General features: G+C 44.3%; 1 protein-coding gene across 3 annotated transcripts in view; it reads left to right on the forward strand.

Moving 5' to 3' along the window:
- Positions 1-1,893: 1,893 nt before the first annotated feature.
- Positions 1,894-22,832, forward strand: part of LOC131124882 (thyroid hormone receptor alpha-B) — a 92,811-nt gene continuing 71,872 nt past the window's right edge. The window contains exons 1-3 of one of the 3 annotated variants that reach the window (XM_058065825.2): positions 1,894-2,020; positions 2,085-2,561; positions 17,035-17,114. The gene's annotated coding sequence lies outside the window, so the exon portion shown is untranslated. Of the gene's footprint in view, positions 2,562-17,034; positions 17,115-22,832 lie in introns of all 3 variants that reach the window. The other 2 variants (XM_058065826.2, XM_078797635.1) reach the window with 2 other exon arrangements.

A 22,832-nucleotide genomic window follows, 5' to 3' on the forward strand; every position in this document is an offset into this window, starting at 1 on the left:
ACCTCAGTCATACTGTTTGATGTTGAATCACGTGATCGCAGTAACAAAGCTCCATTGTATCCTTTGGAAGGCCACAAAGACACAACAGGACTCCCTCAATTTCATCCTGATCACCACCGCTCATCGAAACAGTCCATCATAGTAACCTCGACAGGATGCACCACTCTGATGCTGATCTTTTCCCGTCGCTACATCATGTCCGTATCAGAAGCGAGACCAAAACCTCGGCAGGACCTCGCCACCGAGGGAGATCCAATTACTGGCAGGCTCCGTGCGGCGGGTCGGCCACATTAGCCACGCTCACAAACAGTGATCAAGACACACAAAGGACAGTTCATTAGGCATGCTAGCTGCTGCTGTAGCGAGGCACAGCTGAGACCACAGGGTGTCTGGACACAAAGGAAATAGTAGTGCGTATTTTAAAAATATGATTAATAAGAAAATAGCAAATAGCAAGAAGAAACAAACAAGAATAAAGTCAAATAATTAAGATAAACCAGAAAAAAAACTGAAAAAGTTGTCATTGTATGAAAAGAGGAAAACATTTTAGTAGCATGAAGGCACACAGAATATTGTGCTGTATGGCGATATAGACATGGAACCTACCAAATAAAAGAAAAAAAGGGTTTGTTTCTACCTTTTTGCTTTCTTTGTAATCAGCAGTAATATATAATTTCAGGAAAATATCAGTTCCCGACTACAAAAGGGAGAAAAGTCTCAAGCATAACTATGACTTTGACACAAATATTTGTTGCTTTCATGACAGCTCAAATATTTAAACAAATGTATTTCATTTTTAGATCTTTAACGTGCTCAACTCTTGAAATGTTAATGCATTAGCGTAGAGTTGCATCATCCCCTCTTTTTGCCTCTTGTTCAAAAACAAATAAAAGATGTATAAACACGTAACCAGCCCAGGACAAGGACAGTAGTGCAGTAAATGGACAAACAAACAAAATAGTTGTACTTTTTGGAAGATTCGCTTGGGTAAAAAATTATAATATGATAATAAAGTCAAAACGTTATGGGAATAAGGTCATAAAAATGGGAAAATCCACAAGCAGAAAGTTGATATAGTTGTAAAATTAAAAAGCAAAAATGTAACAATTTCAATATATATATGAGGAATATTATAGAATATTAGGAATATTATAAGGAAAATATTTTCATGCCATTTCAGCAGCATAAAATTCAAATCTTAAAGAGAAAATACATGAAAATGTTTGACTGTAACAAGCAAACAAAGCAAAATAAAGGTTGCGGAAAAAGTCCAAATTTTATGGAAATGTAGTTATAAATATATATTATCACGGGAAAAAACATTTTATTCTAACAAGAAAAACTTTGCAATTTTACAACAATAAAGTTGTAATATTATAAAGACAAAATTGTCATTTTATTAGTATAGAGTTTAAAATAAAAACTCCAAACATTATGGGAATGAAGTCACATAATTACAAGGAGAAAATGCAGAAAAAATAATTTCAGAAGAAAGTTGAAATATTTGGAAAATAAATTAAAAAAACAGCAAACAGAGGAAAGCTATGCACCAATAACATGCTTTTCCACCTGTGTCACAAAGCTGAGATGCGGCACACCTCTGTAAGTCGCTGTTATTATGCTAGCAGAATCTCGGTTTGCATGTTTTTCAGTGAAAGTCGAAAACAGAGGGCAAGATTTCTCCTCAGTTTGAGAACAATATGGTACATGTTATGAAAACTTTGTGAACAACACCGGGAAACGCTTGTCGCTTCTGGAAGTGACAGCGGTGACGACCAATCACACACCAATCCAAAAAAAACATCAGCCAGTCTATGAGCTTGTGGGCGGTCTAGAGGAAAAACAATGTTCTGGTTGAGTGGCCGTTTTCCGCTCGGTCCTAGTGCTTGACACGTTTCCTTTTATCGTTTTTGGAGGGTAAACTACAGGGGACTGAACTGTCCACTGTTCGCAAGACTGTGCCCCGCCCCTTCCCCGCGTCCTTGTTGCTCTGATCGCCTATCGTGATGCAGCTTTAAAAGTAATCTTTAACAGTCGTATGTTATCTTTAGTCGTGTGTGCTGACTGATGTGTCCTCCCCTCAGGCTGCGAGGAGGATGAGGAGGAGGGGATGAAGCAGATTAAAAAACGGCCACCAGAGGCGACTTTGAAGGCTCGTTGAAGATGTTAGTGAGACTTTGAGGACAGCGGCTGTGGCGGACCGAGGCTCCCCTAGAGGGCGCTGGATCGTTGTCCTCGGCGATCACACGCGTGCTCGCCGGAGAGGCGGAGCCAGCGCGTGCACAACACCCGCGTGCCTCCGCGTGTCCCTCTGACTGTCGCCTCTGCAAAGCTAGCAAAGCAAAGCGCGGCTAATAGGCGGAAAGCAGCGACGTGCGGCCGAAGCGCCCTCTTCGACGGACATCAGCGCTCGTTGGCAGGTCCGTAACACAGCGGCCAGAAGGGGGAGGGCGGGCACGCGCAGCCATCCGCCCCAGCTACACTTGGATTTGCACGATACCCCCGCAGGACCCCCCCACCCCCATCTCCAGGACCGAGCGGAGCAGGCCACGTAACGAGCGGTAAGTGACGACGTCGCCGCTTTGACAGATGAGTCGAGCGGCGTCCTTCCTCCCCGTCCTCTGCTGGAATGGGGCTTTTCTCTCAAGCATGTGCACGCGCAGGTCGATCAGGCTCACTTGGTCTAATGAAGACCCGGGGATGATGATGATGATGACGATGATGATGTTCCACTTTGATCGCACGCGGATGCTTACACTCACTTGATCCGTCTTGATCCGCCATGGCTGCATTAGCGGCTCATCCGGCCAGATGTTTGCTGTCTCATGCAGCATGTGTACGAAGTGGCATACACGGGCATCATGTTTATGTGCTTCACTGTGATGTTGACGATCGGCAGACACGCCCACTAGCTGTCAATCATTAGCTTACCTTTGCAACCTACTCCCACTGAGTTGATGATTAGCCGCCCACAAATCCAACTTTGTGACATTTCCGATGCTCTCCTGATGGCTTCTTCATGTTTGTGTGATGGGAACGATGCTTGCTGAGGAACCCCACGTGACCTGCTGTGCATCCTCCTGCTCAGGCCTCCTTCAGGGGCCCAGCGTGACCTTCCCCGCTCTTTCCCAGCAGCCAGCACCCCAGCAGGGCCTCACGGTTTTTTATTGCGACCCTCTTTCTTCTTCTTGGCTTTCTTTCCCTTTCCTTACACCCCTCCTCCTTCTCATCCTCCTGCAGCTCCTCGCCTTCACCCATCCCCTGCAGGTCCCTTCGCTGGGGCAGCTGAGTGCTCTCTTATATAACCTCGACGTCCTGCTCTGGTCGGCTCTGTAATGATGTCAGAGGTGGCGAGAGAGGGCCGAGGGCATGATGGGAAGTGTTGTGGTTTCTCCTCCACCTGCTGGAGGTGGTTTGCCGCCTTCTGTATTCGGAACGCCAAGGCAGGAAGCGGTGACCTCAGACGATGAAAAAGTGCAGCTCCCCAAAAAAGGTTGCACATTTTCCGTGAAAACCCATTTCAGCTCCTTCAGTGGGCTCGTGTTGTGGTTGACGTAGCTGGTGTGAGATTGTTTTCCAGTGCCAAAGCGCCGTGTCTCTCTCACACATTGAACTGTGGCAGACCGTCCTGGGCTCCATAAGCCGTGGAGGACATTTTGGACTGTCGCGCTTCGCTCCTTGATTCCTTGGCGGAGGTCAGCATTCTTGTTTTGCCTGATTGTTAGCGTTAGCTTGAGGGACTAAAAAAAAACACAGGGCAAGAATGAGGTTTGGTTCCTCCTGATTCACAAAGTGTCATGACAACATCTTATTGATGCATGAGGCAGGACTGCAGGACTGATTGGATGCATGAAGCGGACTCGCTTGTTTACCACCAGTGCGACCTGACATGACTGCCGCGAGGGAGGCCTGCAGCGCTTTCCTGCATGTGTGTGTGTGTTTGTGCCCCTGCCTAATTAGATTATAGCACCCATATGCTGCTGACTTGTGGGCGGCGTCATAGGATCTTTTCAGCATGGGGGGGGGGTGAGGCCAACCGTTAAATGTCATCTGATCATCACGGGTGTGCGCGCTGCAAGCGGGCGAATAGACCGGTGGGGTGTTTAGATGAGTATACTGGGTATACAGTGGATCCGTGTGTATTCACACTTCACCATTCACAGCATTCTGCATTTACGGGCGATATGTCCATGAAATTCCTTTTTTTTTGCGCACAGCTCATCCTACCCCTATAAACCTTTCTGTTAATTGATGTTTACGATTTCGGATCAACATTCATTCATTCATTCATTTTCTACCGCTTATCCTCACGAGGGTCGCGGGGGGTGCTGGAGCCTATCCCAACTGTCTTGGTGCCTAGAGGTGGAGTACACCCTGGACTGGTGGCCAGCCAATCCCAGGGCACATATAGACAAACAACCATTCCCACCCACAATTTGGAGTGGCCATTTAACCTAGCATGTTTTTGGAATGGGGGAGGAAACCGGAGTACCCGGAGAAAAGCCACACATGCACGAGGAGAACATGCAAACTCCACACAGAGATGGCAGAGGATGAAATTGAACTCGGGTCTCCTAGCTGTGAGGTCTGCGCGCTAACCACTTGCAGCCGTGCAGCCTTTCAGCTCAACATTTGCAATAAAAGTGACTGTTTATACGTTTACACAGTGAGGGTCATAAGTATTTACACCCCCTGCGATTTTGCAAGTTCTCCCACTTAGAAAATAGGAAGAGATCTGAAATTTTCATCATAGATGCATTTCCACTCTTAGAGACATAATCTAAAAAAAATCCCAAATTCACATTGTATGATTTTTTAATGATTTATTTGTAAAGTCCTATGGTTCATAAGTATTTGCACCCTTGAGAATCAGCAATACTCTCAAGAATAAAGTCCACCCTAAAAAAGTCCACCTTTACCCCACGAGTAACCCTTCCACCTAACCTTTTAGCTCATTAATGTGACCTGTGCACCCCCCAGTCAGTCATAATCCAACTGCTACCATGGGCAAGACAAGAGAGCTTTCCAAAGACACCAGAGACAAAATAGGAGATCTCCACAAAGCTGGAAAAGGCTATGGAACAATTGGACAGCAGCTTGGTGAGAAAAAAATCAGTTGCTGCAATTGTTAGAAAATGTAAAAGGCTCAACATGACTGCTAATCTACCTCGGACTGGGGCTCCATGTAGGATCTCTGCCCGTGGGCATCACTCATGATTAGAAAAGTGATGAACCAGCCCAGAATGGCAGGAGCTGGTCAATGACCTGAAGAGAGCTGGAACCAAAGTTTCAAAGTCTACTGTCGTAATGGTTTAAAACCATGCATTGGTTCAAACTCCACTCGTCGTGTGTGGAGGAAAAAGAAGGTTAAGTTGCGTCCCAAGAACACCATCCCTACTGTTATGTATGGTTTTGGAAACATCATGCGTTGGGGGTGCTTTTCAGCAAAGGTGACAGGATGACTGTACTGTATTAAAAAGAGGATGAATAGGGCCTTTTATCGTCAAATTTTGGAGAACAACCTCCTTCCCTCAACCAGAGCATTGAAGATGAGTGGTGGCTGGATCTTCCAACATGACAATGATCCCAAGCACACAGCCAAGATGACCAAGGAGTGGCTGCGTAAGAAGCACATCAAGGGTCTGGAGTGGCCTAGCCAGTCTCCACACCGAAATCCAATAGAAAATCTTTGGAGGGAGCTGAAACATCGTGTTGCTCAGCGACAGCCTCAAAACCTGACAGATTAAGAGTGGATTTGTGCAGAGGAGTGGGCCTGCTGTATGTGCAAACCTGGTGAGGAACTACAGCAAACGTTTGACCTCTGTAATTGCAAACAACGGCTTCTGCACTAAATATTAGCACTGATTATCTCAAGGGTGCAAATACTTATGAACCATAGGAATGTACTAATAAATCATAAAAAAATCATACAATGGGATTTTTTTATTTTTTATTTTCGATTATGTCTCTAAGAGTAGAAATGCATCTATGATGAAAATTTCAGATCTCTCCCTATTAAGTCGGAGAACTTGCAAAATCGCAGGGGGTGTAAATACTTATGACCCTCACTGTATATGTACTTATATATTTTTAAAGCCGGTGAGGGTCGGTAGACTGCTACCATGGTTACGCATGCTAAACTATCAACGACGTGGAGAAAAGAAGCTGTTAACTTCTATGCGGCTGCTGCCGGTGGAGAAGGATGAGGTCAACCTTGGACGGGTGGGGTGTGGGGGGTGTGGGGTCGCTGATAAGCAGGCCGCCATGGCGACATGGAGTGAGAGGTTAGGTTGTCATGCCGGGCCGGAAGATACTTTCTCTCTTGATCTTGAAGCAGCAGGCGCATGTGCCGCCTTCACAGCTGACGGCCCTCAGCCCCCCCCCCCCCCTCCACCACGCCGTGCGAGCAGCAGGTGCGGTGGTGCCGGCCCGGCAAAACGGAGCTCTGCTCGACACGAGCTTCTCCAGCGGCTCCCACGATCGTAAATCGCGCCTGTCATAAACACTTGGCATTGTGGCAAAGAAAGGAATTCTCTTCATGGCGGAGATTCAAGCGGTAACAATTTCAAGCCTGCATCCCCCCCACCTCACTCCCCCCGAACGCCTAAAATAATCACATGTGGATGAATGTGTGGATGTGGCTAATGCCCAGTGCTCATTTCATGTAGAAATGCATCTGAGCCATGTAGCTATGGTGCATTCAAAGACCTCCAAACAAAGTGAGGCACTTCAATGCATAGTTGTTCGTTATCACTAACGAATGATCATGTAAAATGTCGTACCTTGTGCTTCTGTAGCCAAACGTATTTTTTCGTCTTAGCACACAACTATGATGCATTCAAGTACCTCCCAACATAGTGTGAGATCACACTTGGTGACAAAAATGCATAGGCATTCACCATAAATGAACGATAATGTAAGACGACGGACATTTGTCAAAGAGCTTCTGTAGCAAAGCACGCAACTATGGTGCGTTCAAGGGTTGCCAAACAGAGTAGGCATTTTAACGCTTGGTGAAAAAAAATACAGAGTACAGAGTACAAATTAATGATAATGTGAGACGATCTGATTATCTCATTCTTTTTTGCGTCTCAGCATGTAACCATGGTGCGTTCAAGGACCGCCAAACAAAGTGAGGCACTTCAATGCATAGTTGTTCGTGATCACTCATGAATGATCATGTAAAATGTCAAAGCTTGTGCTGCTGTGGCCAAACTTATTTTTTCGATTCATTCAAGTACCGCCGAACATAGTGTGAGATCACACTTGGTGACAAAAATTCATAGGCACTCACTGTAAATGAATGATAATGTAAGACGACCGACATTTGTCTTCTGTAGCAAAGCACGCAACTATGTTGCGTTCAAGGGCTGTCAAACAGGGTAGGCATTTAAACGCTTGATGAAAAAAATACATAGATACAGAGTCCAAATTAATGATAATGTGAGACGATCTGATGATCCCAGAGCTCATTCTTTTTTGCGTCTCAGCATATAACTATGGTGTGTTCAAGGACTGCCAAACAAAGCACAACATCTCAATGATTGGTGAAAAACTCGGCACAAATGAATGATAACGCAAGACGACCAATGTCTGTCCAAGCTCGTGATAATTTTTGCGTCTCAGCACACAACTATGCTACGTGAAGAAATTAATTGATATTTGTCCAAAAATCTGCAAATGTATTTGGTCGCATGAATATGCTGGGAGCCACTGTAAATAAATAACTATTAAAAGAGGCAAAACGGCTACAAAGGCGGCACCTTGAACACCTCTGTTGCCGGTCTGCTGGCTTCATTCGGCTTATCAATAGCCGTTTGCTATCAATCCCTCAGCTGGCGGACGCAAAGCCAATCAGAAGCTAATGATAATTGATTCAGTGATAACTGTGCTAATTGATTAAAAAGCAAAAGGTGTGTCTTTGGACGGCATGGAGACAAATAAGCGCGGTAATAATGGAAAGTGCTTTTCCCAAACATCAGCACTTTTCCTCGCTTCACGCTGCATTGTTTTCATTATTGGCTCGGTTGAAAGGGGAATTTGTTCAGCTTTAGGTGTGAAACAAGCAAATAATCCAAATAAATAAGACAGAGCTTGCTGGAAGGGGAAAAAACGGCGATAATTAAATCCTGATATTGTGCACAGAGCCGCCGCACAGCAACAACAGCAGCAGCAGCAATTCTTGAGCTAATTAAGCCTTTAAGAGCCTAAAGTTGCTTTTTGGAGGAATGTGGGCCATTTGGACAATAATTAACACACAATAAGTCACGTACAGCAGGCAGCGTCTCTGTCCCGCCAGCCAGGCGGCGCCTTTCATCTCCACCTGCTAGCGTCGGAGGCGAGCAATGAGATGATGTGGGAGTGATTTTGCCGATATGGCAGCCGTTGTCACGTAACACAGCCAATCTTAATTAAACACGCACACGCCCGTCATGTGCCGTGTGGGTGCCTGCGTTGACTCCATCTAATGTTTCCCTCGGCACAGATGAAAGGTGATATGTGTGGAGTGTGACCAAAGCTAGCGCTGGACTCGCTTTAACCGCCGCTGGTGTTTTGCTGCCGCGCCATGCGGGACACACATAACAGTGGACGCTTCAATCTACTGAACTGGGGGAAGGAGGGTCCTTTATGACATCATCAACAGGCCATGTGGAAGCTGTCAGAGACCAAAAAGGGAGCAAAAAACAAACATCAGTGAACTTTCTTTGGTTATTGTGGTTATCGTATCCCTGTTATATGGAGTAGTGTTTGGCGGCCGGACTGGAGCAGGAGGGGATAGAAAAGAAGGGAAAAAAAAAAAGAGTATGTGATGATGTGTCAATTTGTAGGGTTAGGACAGGGGTCAGCAACCCGCGGCTTCAGAGCCTCTTTATTGTGGCTCTCTTTGCAATGCTTGAATATTTTTAAACACCTGAGTGGGAGAAATGCACGTCTTTGTAAAGTCCATACAATGGGATTTTTTGTAAAAATCCAACTTTGTGTGAGACCATGAATGCATCCTGACTGAGTTCTGACTGATTGAATGAGCATGAAGATGAGCAGACAGGATGCTATCCAGTTCTCTCTCACACAGGTAAACATGTAGGAAAATAAGTCATACTTTACACATACATTTATGTAAGTGTATCTCCAATATTAGCAACTCCAACTCATCTTTTCTTATCTGAACTACTTTGATACCCCCAAATGCCCCCCAATGTTGTTTTAAACGAATGTTTTGCGGCTCCAGGCTATTTTTCTTTGGTGGGCAAGGGGGTAAAAACGTTGCCGACCCCTGGGTTAGGATTAAGGTTTTGGGTTGAGGTTAGGGGTAGAGTTAAGGTTACGGTTGAGGAGTAGTGTTGGGGTTTGGGATTATGATCAAGAGTGAGAGGCAAGGGTTGACTAAATTGTCAACACTGATCCATCTTCTCATTGTCTCATATGTTTATGAGTGAGGGCGAACAGGTAGCGCCAAATCTGTTTGTGGCGGTCCAAATGTATTGGCAGGCCTCTACACGCAGAGTAGACGTATGTCTGGGAAATAATGATCCACATCATATCGCACATGTTAATCTTGCAAAAAAGCACTGTCTGATAGATAGCGAGTGAAAGGCTGCATTGTTCAGATGTTTGGCTTGTGCTGTGCTTGACAAAAGAAACGACATCAGAGGCACAAGCAGAAGATTTGGCCATGCTGTCGCTTGCGTCCCCGACCTTTGTCCGCTTTGGATGGCGTCCATCTGTGCCAGTGGCGGGCCGTCACATCTGCAGCAACCCGGTGGGGCGGATGCCGGCGGATCCCAGTGGATCCCGGTTGAGGCGCTGTGAATGTGATTTAGCACAAATAGAGATGCAGCACGGCTCATTTAGTGCAAAGTGACTTAATGTGTTCTCACACAGAGTACATCGTTTACGCTGCATTGCCTGCGCCCACATGCAGTACACCGTATATAAATATATACACATGCATGAGCAGGCTTTATCTGACATGGGAGGATTACTTGACCACGGATGACCCCTGCTCTTTTGCTTTAACCCCGCCCACCCATTGCCACGGTCTCCTCTATGCTGTTCTGACTGACCTTTTTGTTAGCTTATCTGACACGTTTTGCTTTATGAAGGCGCTGCATGTGATGTTATGAAAAGCTGCCAACAACCGCATTGTCTGGAAATATTCTATGTCATTATGTATAATTACACTGCAGTTATTGCTGTGGGCCTCCGTGAGAGTTCAAAATAAAGCCTTTTGTGTTATTAGCGGTTGTCACTGTGGATGCCAATTAGAAATTACCATGCTAATTAGCGAAAATAACTGATTGCCTTCTTTTAGCCAGTCCAGCTGTGACCGAGGTCGACATTCGATCAATAAACGTGCGATTGTGGTGATAACGAGCACAATCTGGTGGATTTTCCCACAATAATGTTTGAACAATCCCCCTTAGGGTTAGGGTGTTTAGGGTTAGGATAAAATTGGTCAGTTTGTTGGGTCACAAATGTGTCGGGATTGGGTCAGAAACAGGGTTGGGGTAGGACGGCTTGGTATTCTCCTCTAGGGTTGGGGGGTTTTGGGGTTAGGGAAGCCGACGGGGACGGAAGCCGTGAGGCACATACCACTACTAGTAAAACAGCATGGACGTTCGTAGCAAGCAGTTTAATTGGTATGTTTGGAAACACTATGGATGCTCAAAGAACGGCAGAAAGCTTTACAAAACATCCGTCATTTGCAAAGAATGCCGTGTTAAGAAGACCCCCCTTAAAAAGGGGACGCCACAACACTGACAAGTCGACCGCCGCCTCCCCGTCTACTTCCCAGTCGGAAACCGGGAAAGAACCAAGCAAATCAGGTCAGTGGATCTTCCGCTGCTTTCCAAATTGTCCAGTAGCTATTTGTCCGTCCCTGCGGTGTACCCTGCCTCTTGCCCAAAGACAGCTGGGATAGGCTCCACTACCCCCTTGACCCTCGTGACGATAAATGGTAGAAAATGAATGAATGAATGTTTGGCTCCACCACTGAACCACTGCTATTGTAATTGCATAGCCGATGTGAAAGTGTAAGGAAAGTTGTTTTTGAAAAGTTGTTGCTGTTTTAAGATGGCAAAAAGAATGATGAAGAAGTGGTGCATAGTAAAAAAAGACAAACAGTACTTTAGTTGAATTTACTGCCAAGTACCTGAAAGGAATAAAGTCAAATCCTTTTTGTAGGACCATACTGAATTCCATTTTTTCCCTGTGCTTATTTGCATCATGTTAAATTGCATCATATCGCAAGAAATTGCACCATATCATATCGGATTGCATTGATTTGAACTAAATGATTATCGCATCGTATCGTATCGTGAAGAGGGTGAATCGCATCGTATCGCCAGAAAATTCCATTTATGGTTAAAGTATGGTATCCAGTGCACGGAGATGTGTATCGAATCGTCCTCAGTGCTGAGATTCACAGCCCTCGTGTGGATGCAAGCAAACGTCTTCAAGACAACATCAACCCTAAAAGCGTGCAAACGTTGTCAGTAACGTCAGTCTGCTTTTTACATAGCAGATGTTTCACATGGGATTCATTTAGGCAAACAAAGAAGAAAAAAAATCTGGTGTTCTGGTCCTGGTAACCCCCTCCTGTTTAATGTCTGTTTTTTCCCCCAATACTGGAGGTGAATGAAGTGAAATTGTATAATTCAAGCGTGAGTTAACCGTGGCGGTGCTCGGGTTCGAAGCCCATGGTTGTCATGAACGACAATCATGTATCAACCTGACTCAGCAGTCAAACATTTGTGTGGCAGCAGATTGTGCGATCAGTGCCAGGCAGCATGTGAATAATTGATCGGCAGGCTCACCGGAGCGCTCCGCTGCCTCTCGTGCATAATGGTGAACGTGCAGAGTACATGTGAGAACATGCATACCCGCCCACTCTCACACCCATGAACCAACGTCTGGAGCAGAGCTTCTTCCTGCACCACTTCCAACATGACAGCAGATACCAAACTCGTCGGAAACGTCGGAAAGCTGGGACAAACCGTGCGAATGCTGAGAGGCAAGCAGTCATACCAGTGACGGCATTGCAATTTAATTGCAGCGCTATTACTCAGGAATTCAATTGATGCAACACAAAGGGCTATTACTTCATCCAAAACGCTTCTGAAGTGTTTTGTGTAAAGAAAAGATGAAAGAACAGATGAGCAACGGCGACAAATTGAGCTGCACGGTTCTGGAAAAAAACTTTTTTTGTTGCTCCGTATTGACTTTTTGCTACATTTGCCCCGGTAGCCTGCCACCAGTGTCATGGCTCAACATGAAATCTGGCAGAGATGTCTGTTGTGACAGGGTGAGCATAAAGTCCGCCTGTTCGAAAACACACAGGAAGCTGGCTATTTTGGTTACAACCTGTGGTTTTGGGTTGTATTTTGATGAACCCCGACAGACTTGTAAGGTCGGGGTTAAGAGTTGTGAGATCATTCAAACCTGCAATAAAAGCCTGTTGTTCGGCGATCCGGTCTGGTGCTTGTGTGTCTCACCCAAATTACAGTAACATTACTGACATCGACATTTCGTATTTTCTTAGCTAGGGTATAAATGTTATTTTTTATATTATTAGAGATCTCTAGACACAAAATAACAACCCTATAGCCACCTTTCGACTCCTATTGCCCAATATAGTAAACCTAAAATGTAATGTTATGATAGTTCCCTTGTTGTTGCTCGATTTCGGTACAGTACTTCCTGTGGTGGCTATTGCCTGACATTTAGTGACCATTTATAATATTTGTAGTATAATATTTGACCAGTTGTAATATTACATATCATCACAACGTCTTTCAATGCGTTGTTCGATTGCCTTATATAATATTATTTCTGTTTCTGTGTTTCTGTTCATGTTTAATTTTTGTTAGCTGAATAACCATTGTGTTAGCATATCTTACACCTATTCAGCCTGTTCTCTATTCTTTTATTGTTAGAACTTGCCTTCCAAGAGGATGTAATGACTGTTTTTGTCAAGTAGTTTGAAAAATAAATTACCTGCTAAAAATGCGACTTAAACTCCAATGTTTTTTCTACCTAATTATGCACTTTTGGCCTTCTGCGACTTATACTCCAGAGCGACTTATAGTACGTAGTCCAGAAAATACGGTAATTGTCCCATTATAATGTGTTAAAATGAATGTATACGAAACACTGATATCCTTGTTCTATTTCTGAGGGAAGCTAAGCAAACATCTCGGTGTACGGGTTTGGATTGTGTATTGTGAATACTTTGTGTTGCCATGGTAACTAGCTGCATCTTAACCCCAGGCTGTGGAGGATTGTCTCAACGCCACGGCTAGTAAACGTTGTCCTTCATTGGCTAGCGTGCTGCAGGTTGTGTGTGAGCGTGCCTCCATATGTCGCGAGAAAGCAGGAGAGTACAAAGTGGGTCAGACATCCGAGAGGCGGCTGTTGTGTTTTGTGCGGCGAGTGTCAGGGCAATCAGGCCGCACGTCGTCTCCGCGCTGGCTCGTCGTCCCCCGCGCTTCTCTTTGTGCCTGCACCGGCACAAGCCAAAACGCCAGCCCAAGAGTTATTACGCTCGGTGTGCCTGCAGAGGACAGGCCTGGCTCTGGACGAGGCCCAGCTGATCAATCTCCACGCTGGCTCGCTTACAGCGGCGCCATGAGCGAGTCCACATGCGAGAGCTAAGCTTTTCGACTATGCAAACAAGCAGATTGCAGCAAGAGTAACTCACGCTGGATTATTGCTTTACTGAAAGGATGTTTTCTCCATGCGCCGGGCCGGGTTCCAAGGTCTGGGCAGCAATGTCCAAATGCAATCCGCCCTGCATGAAAGGTGTGCATTATTGAAGATGACCGGTTTATTAGTAGAAAGAGTGAAGTAATATAAAAAATATATATTTATACCCTAACTAAGAAAATATGAAATGTAGGTGTCAGTAATGTTACTGTAATGTTGGGTGAGACACACAAGCACCAGACTAGATCGCCAGAACAACAGCCTTTTATTACAGGTTAATCCCAACCTTAAACACGTGTTGGGAATTGAATGGGTTAAATGACACTTTGTGGACTAGTTTGAAGTCCTTCCACTAAAAAGGTTTATGAAACTGTGGAGGAGAAGCGGTAGTCGGCCACGTCGGGATCCAGTTGGAGGAAACACACCGCAGCTACTCTCAAAACGACCTTCGTTTCCTCCACTGCTCCCAACAGAATGTGTGCTAAACACGTCCCCAAACCCAGCCTACTGGGTGACTCACCTGCGGCCGTCGTCGTCACTGCTTGTGACCAATCGGTTAACGACAAACGCTAAATTGCTCATTCCTACTGTCCTTCATACTGTCTTTCACACTTGTGGTTTGTAGCCGATTCAAGTCAGGGATGATGTCGTCGCCGCTGCTTTCGGACATCCAACACAGCGCATGCGTCCGAGTAGGGGACACATCATGTCATCACACTCACAAGCCAGAGGGTCAGTCTTTCTTGGAATAGACGTCTATTAACCTCCATTTCTGATGTTTTTCTAAGAATCCGGTGGGCCCGATTTCTCCAGATGCCATCAGACGTTTCTTCTCCTTGTTTGGACTCGCTCGAGCGGACCACAAGCTCGTCCGTCGTAACCCTGGATAGTCGTGTGTGTTTACGTGGCGAGGCCTCCGGCGCTCAATGCTTTCTTTGTGTTGTCTCTCTAGCCTCCACCTCCTTTTAAACCCTAACTGTTAAATGCAAGGGCCTCTGTCTCTCACGGACTTACGGCAACCGGCGTTCGCCAATGGCCTCAATCCCAGACCCACATTTCCCAATGGTCAATAAGTCCTGACCCACTTTTGTTGAAGTCATTCTTATTCTTTAGGACTTTTTACACTTTTAGTAGTAGTTTTTAAACTTTTTCTCAAGTTTACAGGCTTTTATTGCAGGTTTGAATGATCTCAAAACTCTTAACCCCAACTTTACTTCCTGTCCAACCCCCCCCCACACACACACACATTTACAGCAACACACAATTACAAGGCTTATTTATGGTAATGGTAATGGTTTTATTTCATTTGAACAATTGAGTGCGTCACATAATCAGTTCACAGTTCCACATGTTCAAAAGAAGTAGGAAGAAGCAAAGCTTATTAAATCCTACCCCTCCATCTTTTACAATCAGTAACTGTTACATTTGTTCACTTAGTGCTTTCCTAATATAATTTAAGTTGTTTTTTAATTTTTTACATTATTTTATTTATTATTATTATTTTTTATTTTTATTTTTATTTTGTCACGTACCAAAGTAGGAGGTGAGATGACCATACAATGACATAATGGGTACCATAGTAACTATCAATATAGTGATATGTATGGCACATCATGACTGGTTCAAGACTTTTCATCCTTGTATTTAGCAAACATCAACTGCTTGTATTGTTTCTTGAATTGGCTCATCGTTGTGCATTGTTTGAGGTCCTTACTCAATCCATTCCATAGTTTGATTCCACATACTGAAATGCTATGGCTTTTTAACGTAGTCCTAGCATATAAGTGTTTCAAATTTAGTTCTTCCCTGAAATCATATTTCTCCTCTTTACATTTTTAGGTAATTGGTTATTTTTAGGCTCCACAGTGACCTCACAGGTCGAGTGGTTAGTGCTGACCTCACAGCTAGGAGACCCGAGTTCAATCCCACCCTCTGGCCATCTCTCTGTGGAGTTTGCATGTTCTCCCCATGCATGCGTGGGTTTTCTCCGGGTACTCCGGTTTCCTCCCCCATTCCACAAACATGCTAGGTTAATTGGCCACTCCATTTGGTATGAATGTGAGTGTGAATGGTTGTTTGTCTATATGTGCCCTGTGATTGACTGGCCACCAGTCCAGGGTGTACCCCGCCTCTCGCCCGAAGACAGCTGGGATAGGCTCCAGCACCCCCGCAACCCTCGTGAGGATAAGCGGTAGAAAATGAACGAATGAATGAATGAATGGTTATTTTTAGCCTTATGCATTAGCTGTTTGAAGATTAACTATATCAGCAAGTTTCAGTATTTGTGATTTTAGAAATAAGGACTTAGCGTGTTCTCTGTATGTCTTATTTGTGTGTGTTATGGATGCAATATTGGGTCATCGGAGTGTTAAGGTGATTTGGTGTAATTTCATGTCTAGAGGGTTCTAAGAATGTCCAAAACTGTATTTAGAAGGTCACCAGGTTTTTCGAATATTCTATTGATAAATAAGGAATTCTCCTTGGCAGAAATTCACTTATTACAGTCGGGGTCTGGAGCCAACTAACAGTGATAGCCGAGGGATTAGCGTGTGACGAACACTCGGTTGGTTACTGTGAGAACCCTCATGATCTGCTTGATGAGGACGTGTCATATCCACATGCTGGAACGTTCTCTTTTCAGAAAGACATCAGATTCCGGTTCCAGCAGTGCTCTGTTGTATTTCAGCCAAACAGACCATCACTGAAACCAACCTGTTCATTGTCAAGTGATTGAATGTGACATTTAAGAAAACGTGCCTTTATCTTCTTGCTTGCGCCCCAAAGGTGTCACAGTCTTTCTCAGATGGTTGTCAGGCAACGCTATTCCAAGATGGCTGCTTTTGGTTGTTATTGCTACCTGTTGACGGTCTATGGAACTGGCTGGGATTTCAGTGGTGGTCATGGTGGAACAGGTGCGTTGGTGTAATAAACCAGCGTGGTCTGTAACCCCCCCCCCCCCATTTCCCGTGGGCAGCCTTAGCCTCAGGTTAGACACTTCATTTGGCTAAAGGATTAGAACGCTAAGCCTTTTAGCGCTAAGCTGGTCACATGAAAATGTAGCATTGCTTAGCATAGACTAGAACAGCTCGCACTTCTTTCGGGGATTTTCCCCCTGTAGAACTCTGAGACTCCTCCCCTATCATCCCCTGGCTTGGCAGCGACGGCCGCGTGGATTTTCCCACAGCCCGGCGCTGCCGCCAGGATTTGGCTATCACTCTCCCCTCAGCATCCGCCTTTTAAGCCCTTTTGGCTCGGCAGTCTCTCGTCTGGTCCACTGGACGTGTGCCGCGTGTCGGCCAAACAATCACAGGTCGTCTCTTGTGATTGCAGACGCTCCCTGAGACCTGGTGTCGGAGCGAGCGGCGGGATGAGACGGGACAACCTGGCAGCGAGCGTGGAGGAACAGTGAGGTAAGAAACTGACTTAGTCAGCATCAGGATGACACACGGCAGTGAATAAGCAGACGGGGTACAAAAGGGTTTCCTTTCTGGCCTGCACATGCTAGACGCCCTGGAGCCTCATCAGAACCGCCACGTACTTCCGACGTACATATGAAGTGTGTTTGTCTTATCATAACGTCTTAGCCAACACTCCAATGTTGAGCATCTGGACCAGCTGGTATTTCCACTCGCACATGACACACCTGTATACATTGTTGACATAAAGTATGTATAGCTTGTCACGTAGCCTCAAGCCTGCCTTGCCACGGTTAGGGATGCACATCACTTTTCATGTCACCGTTATTATGACCCAGATGGTTGTTATTTAAATGTTTCTAAAGGACTGATACACAAGCTGAGGTCCCACAAAGTTTTATTAAAAACACACACACGGATTTTTAATTTGAAATGCTAATACTAGCCGTTGGGAGTTTTACTGCGGTTAATCATTAATACGGGTAATTGTTCCATCCCTGGCTGTGGGTGCTGGGTTGCCACAGCAGCCGGGGTTGGAACAGGCAGTCAGTTTATAAGGCCCGTTTGGTCGAGTGGAGAAAAGATGCAGCTATTTCTGCTGGAGCATACCCAGCATGCCTTGCGGATGATACACAGGCTCTAATTTGTATTGTTTGGCATGCATGTTAGTTACATGTTGTTGATTTGAATACCTGCATAATCCGTGTGATGCAGTTACATTGCGGGTTCCTCATACGCCACTTGATGTGCTTGATGTTTGGTTGCGCAGAGAGTGGTTTTGGTTGGAGAGCGAAAGTAGACATCTTTACGGGCGTCTCGATGGGCTATTGCTTGTTATTTTGCATTCACTGTGTATCTTTTCAATGGGACAACAAAGAAGAAATTACATTTTCAGTCAAAGTAAATTAGTCAGTATACAGAAGGGGTGGCTCACTAATAAATAAACAAAGCCTTTTTATCCAGCTGGAATAGATGCAGATTCTGGAAGATCTATCTTTCTGTGCGGGGTATCGTGTGTAGCTCAATACAAAGGGCCAAAAATGAGCATAATATGCCCCCTTTAAGTCCCACCTCAACCATCCATTGATTGTTGACAAATGAATAGACATTAAAATGATCGCCAAAGCAATAACGAACCAAAACAATAAAAAAAACGGAGACAGGCTCACCCTCTATAACCTCGTTGGACCGAGACAAGCCGTCTGTCATTTGAGTCATTTTTCACTGACCTGAAAAAACGTCAGCATTTGGACGAACGGCATAGAAAAATATACGTAGCTAAAACAAAAAGACAGTCTGACTCACCGCCACCTGTCTGGACAGGAAGCCCAGTGCATCAATGTAGACCTATATGTTTGGCAGGGCGGCTCAAACCTCAATTCCCACCCAAGTGCCATTTTCCAGACGACTGTTGGCGTCCTCGCCGGAATCTTTGTAAGTGCTATGACATTTAACTCTAAAGTGAAGATACTCGCTGTTATTTAACATTGTTATTATTACTATCAATGCCTATCAATAAGTCGGACACCGCAAAGTATCGCCGGGAGCTGACATTTCCCGCCAGTCAGGAAACAAATGGCTAACGCCTCCTTGCCTGTGGCTCACACTGCAGTGCTTGCTTTACGCTATTTTTGCTTGGGGATGAAGCCCCGATGAAGAGCTGCAGCATTCACAGAAAGAAAGTCGGATTCGTGTCTTCCTCAGCAATGAAAGCTCTTCCTTTGTTGTTGCCGGCTCGCTCGACACCCCCCCTGTGGTGGTCCCGCATGTGTGATGTGTCAACACAGAGATGCAAAGATGATGGCGTTCCCTTGTAGAGGCTTTTCTCCAACAATGACTGATGGCAGACGCGCATCCAACAGCACCGCAGTCAGCTGACTGTGACAAACAAACTGTGTTGTTTCTCTGCTTGTTAGGGTGAGGAAAACCATCACATATGAGTGCCGAGCCATTCATAAACGATTCATCTGCCTGTGAACGTTCACTGGATCTTAATCTTAAAGGAAAACTGCGCTTTGAACTTAAATGGACCATACCACAAATACATTTGGCGCTTCCCGCTTGCCTTCGCTCACTCTATCACACATTTGAAGTAATAAATCATGGTTTTGTGCTTGAATACGGCCTATTATCTCAAAGCAAATTGTACATATATATTGCCTAAAGCAGGGGTTCCCAAACTTTACCAACTTAGGGCCCACTTGAAAATCGAAAAAATGTCCGCGGCCCACCTTTGTCCTATAAACAGAGAGCACTTAATGATAACTTAATAATAATAATAATAATAATTTTATATTTTTTATTTATATATATTTTTATATTACAATTATTATTATTAAATGATAATCATACTTATATATGATATATTATATTTCTATATTTTCTAATTATATATATACTTATAAATAATAATAAGTCTTGATATTGTGGGAAACAAAAACAACAAATAAAGTTTGAAAATGAGGTTGTGGAAAAGGTTGTAATGCTACAGAAATAAAGTAATATATTTTTTTAAAGATTAATGGGCATAAAGTCATCATTATGAAAAGATTTACAATTAGAAAGTTGAAAGAGTTGCAAAATTATTAAAAAAAACTGCAGAAACTGAATTGTTTTCCTTTTTATGGACAAAAAGTCATTTCTAACGAGAAAAAGCGTAATGATATCAAGATAATGCTGAAAAGTAATGTTGCTGTAGTCGCACGGAGGTGAAATACTAACGGAAAAAGGAGAAATGTAAATATTGAAAGAAGCAACAGTAAGAATACAATAAAAAGACATCGGCGGGATCAGAGCATCAGAAGGAGGGCGTGTTGACAGAACGCAAACAGCATTGTTGATGCTTTTCCCTGTTTGAACAAACCCTTGGGGTATGAATGAGCTCGCCCTCGGCGAGACGACCGCTGCCACACGCCAACGGACGCCGGGCCAGCGGGCACCCGAGGCGGCGTGGGTAACATGTTTTTTACTGCTGTGTCAGTTGAGCAGTCAAACAGGTGCCACAGGGAGGGGCCAACTAGTTTGATGTTGCAGTCCGCTGCTCCACTGTGCCGCCAGGGCCCCAGGACGAGTTCAAAGGTTTGGAGGGCTGAGCTATAGGATGAGTCAGCTATCAGAGGGGACCGACTGATAAGGTGATGATAAGACGTCACTGTGTGTGTGTGTGTGTGTGTGTGTGCTTGTGTGTGTTTGTATATGCTGGTCGGAGAAAGTGGGTCACTCGGTTGCACACCCTTCAGGGAGAACATGCAAGAACATGCTGAGTAACACACAGTTATTATTATGATGATGGTGATGGTGGGGGTTGGTGGGCTTTGTGCATGTACGACGAATGGATCCATCCCATTTTAGACATTTCAGACAAAACATACTAGCCAAGGCTGCACGGCGATCGAGTGGTTAGCAAGCAGACCTCGCAGCTAGAGGAGACCCGGGTTCAATCTCCATCTCTGTGTGGAGTTTGCATGTTCTCCTTGTGCATGCGTGGGTTTTCTCCGGGTACTCCGGTTTCCTCCCACATTCCAAAAACATGCTAGGTTAATTGGCTACTCCAAATTGTCCATAGGTATGAATGTGACTGTGCCCTGTGATTGGCTGGCGACCAGTCCAGGGTGTACACCGCCTCTCGCCCCAAGACAGCTGGGATAGGCTCCAGCACCCCCCGCGACCCTCGTGAGGAAAAAGCAGTAGAAAATGAATGAATTAATGGGAATGCCCCATTGACTATTCTTTTTGATTATAGCGGCGCATGTAGACAAGAGATTGGAATATTCCTTTCCATGGATACCATTGTTTTCGGAAAGGTCATTCGGAAAAATTCCATTCGGAAAGAGAAAAACTCCTCATGTAAACGTGGCTAATGTATTTTTTCCTTTGAAGCTTTTAAGGCAGAGGGAAGGAGGCTAAGACTTAGTTCAAATTCAAGTTCTAGCTAAAATTCTATTTGTAGTTCTAGCTAAAAGGCATTCAATGATGCCATCTGTCTAATTTGCATCAAGGGCCATGACGCATGTGCATTGCATTGCATTGTTGCGGGTGAAGGAAGGCAAACAAATATATTAGGAAGTACGAACCTCTTGGTAATTGTTGTTTTTCAAAGGGGACCTATTATGCTTTTTCCACTTTTCTTACCTAAAAATTTTATTTCAATGTTGTATTATCTCTATCTAATGTAATATCTAATGAATGAAAACAGCGTTTTGGAAATCCAAGGAAATACAGCTGGAATAGGGGGAGGTTCTGGAAGATCTAGAAAGCTTTCTGTGCTGGTTATTGTGTGTAGCTGCTCTATAGAAGTCCACGACTCCATACAAAGTGACAAAAGTGAGCGTAATAGGTACACTGTGGACACGATAACATGATGACCCACAAGATTTTGGAAGATCTACTCAGAAAACTGTCCATGAACGGCCCTTTTCAAGTCCAGCCACAAATTTTCTGTAGTGTTGAGGTCTGGGCTTTACTCGCTCACTCCAGAACATTTATCCGCTTCTTTTTTAACCATTCCTGTGTAGATTTTGCGGTATGCTTTGGATTGTTGTCTGAACTCCAGGGGATGTTAAATGCCTTTTTATCCATAAATTGTAATTGTAATGCATGTAGCGTCTTAGCATACCATTTATAAATATCAAAGTGGCAAAGTTGCATTCTTTCATTTTTTTTACTGTGTGGCCCTCCCTGGAATACACCCCTGCTCTAAAGGGCTCTGAATACTCGCTAAGCTGGTGACACTGAGCCCTCCTGCTACATCTTCTTATTGCATCAAAGTCCATTGAAGTGTGCAGCTAGACTGCAGCACACACACACACACACATTCCCATTCCAGTAGTGGACCACAGCTCCTTTTTTGTTCAGCGCTTTGAGACTGGTTCCCGATCAGTGAACTGCGCTTTGCACCTCTTTGTTAAAGGAAGGCGGTCTCAGCATGCTGCACCTTGTTAAAGCTGTCTCCGTCCTCGTTAGCCGAGCTGTCCGCCATTTGGACTTTCCTAAGTGGGGGTCTCCTCCCACACGCTCCAAATGTAGCAAGATTTTAGGAATAGTCAACTTCCTGTGTCAGCTTGTATTTCATAAAAAATTCTTAATCTAAATTTGGTCTTCTGAAAGCTAAGTAGCTTTATTTGTTTTCTTTTTTTCTACTTGGCCGCACTGAGAGCCGCACTCTTGTCTCCCAAGGGGCAGTGCGCCAAGGAAAAGGAAAGCCATAACCATGGAAATGAAAACGAGCCAAAAAAAAAGAGAAAACTAAATTTAAAAAGTCACTGTAAAAATTTTAAAATTGGCAGTAATTTAACACGTCAAGACAAGTCAAAACTTGTCAGTATCATGAGAAAAAACAAACAAAAAAAGTCATACAGTAATAAACTCAGTAATAAACTCAAAATATTATGCAGAAATGAAGCAGAAATTAAATCTAAATCATTTTATGAGAATAAAGTCAAAATATGAATGGAAAAAAGTTGTATTGGAACAAGGAAAATAGTCACAATTTTATGAGCCTAAAGTGGTAATAATAAATAATGTCATTTTTGTAGTAGCTTTGGCCTACAAACTTCTTATTCTTATTTAACTTTAGTCAATGACAACACAACCGAACACAAAACGCTGTTTTGAAATTAAACTTTTTATTATTAGGGTAGAAGAAAGCGAGAAAAAAAGAGAGCTCGTAACCTGAGAATGGACCTCTTGTATGAAAACAGTCCAATTACATTA

The sequence above is a fragment of the Doryrhamphus excisus genome, linkage group LG2 (genome assembly GCF_037039965.1).
Source record: "Doryrhamphus excisus strain RoL-2023G ecotype Guam linkage group LG2, RoL_Dexc_Guam_v1.1, whole genome shotgun sequence".
Lineage (NCBI taxonomy): Eukaryota > Metazoa > Chordata > Actinopteri > Syngnathiformes > Syngnathidae > Doryrhamphus > Doryrhamphus excisus.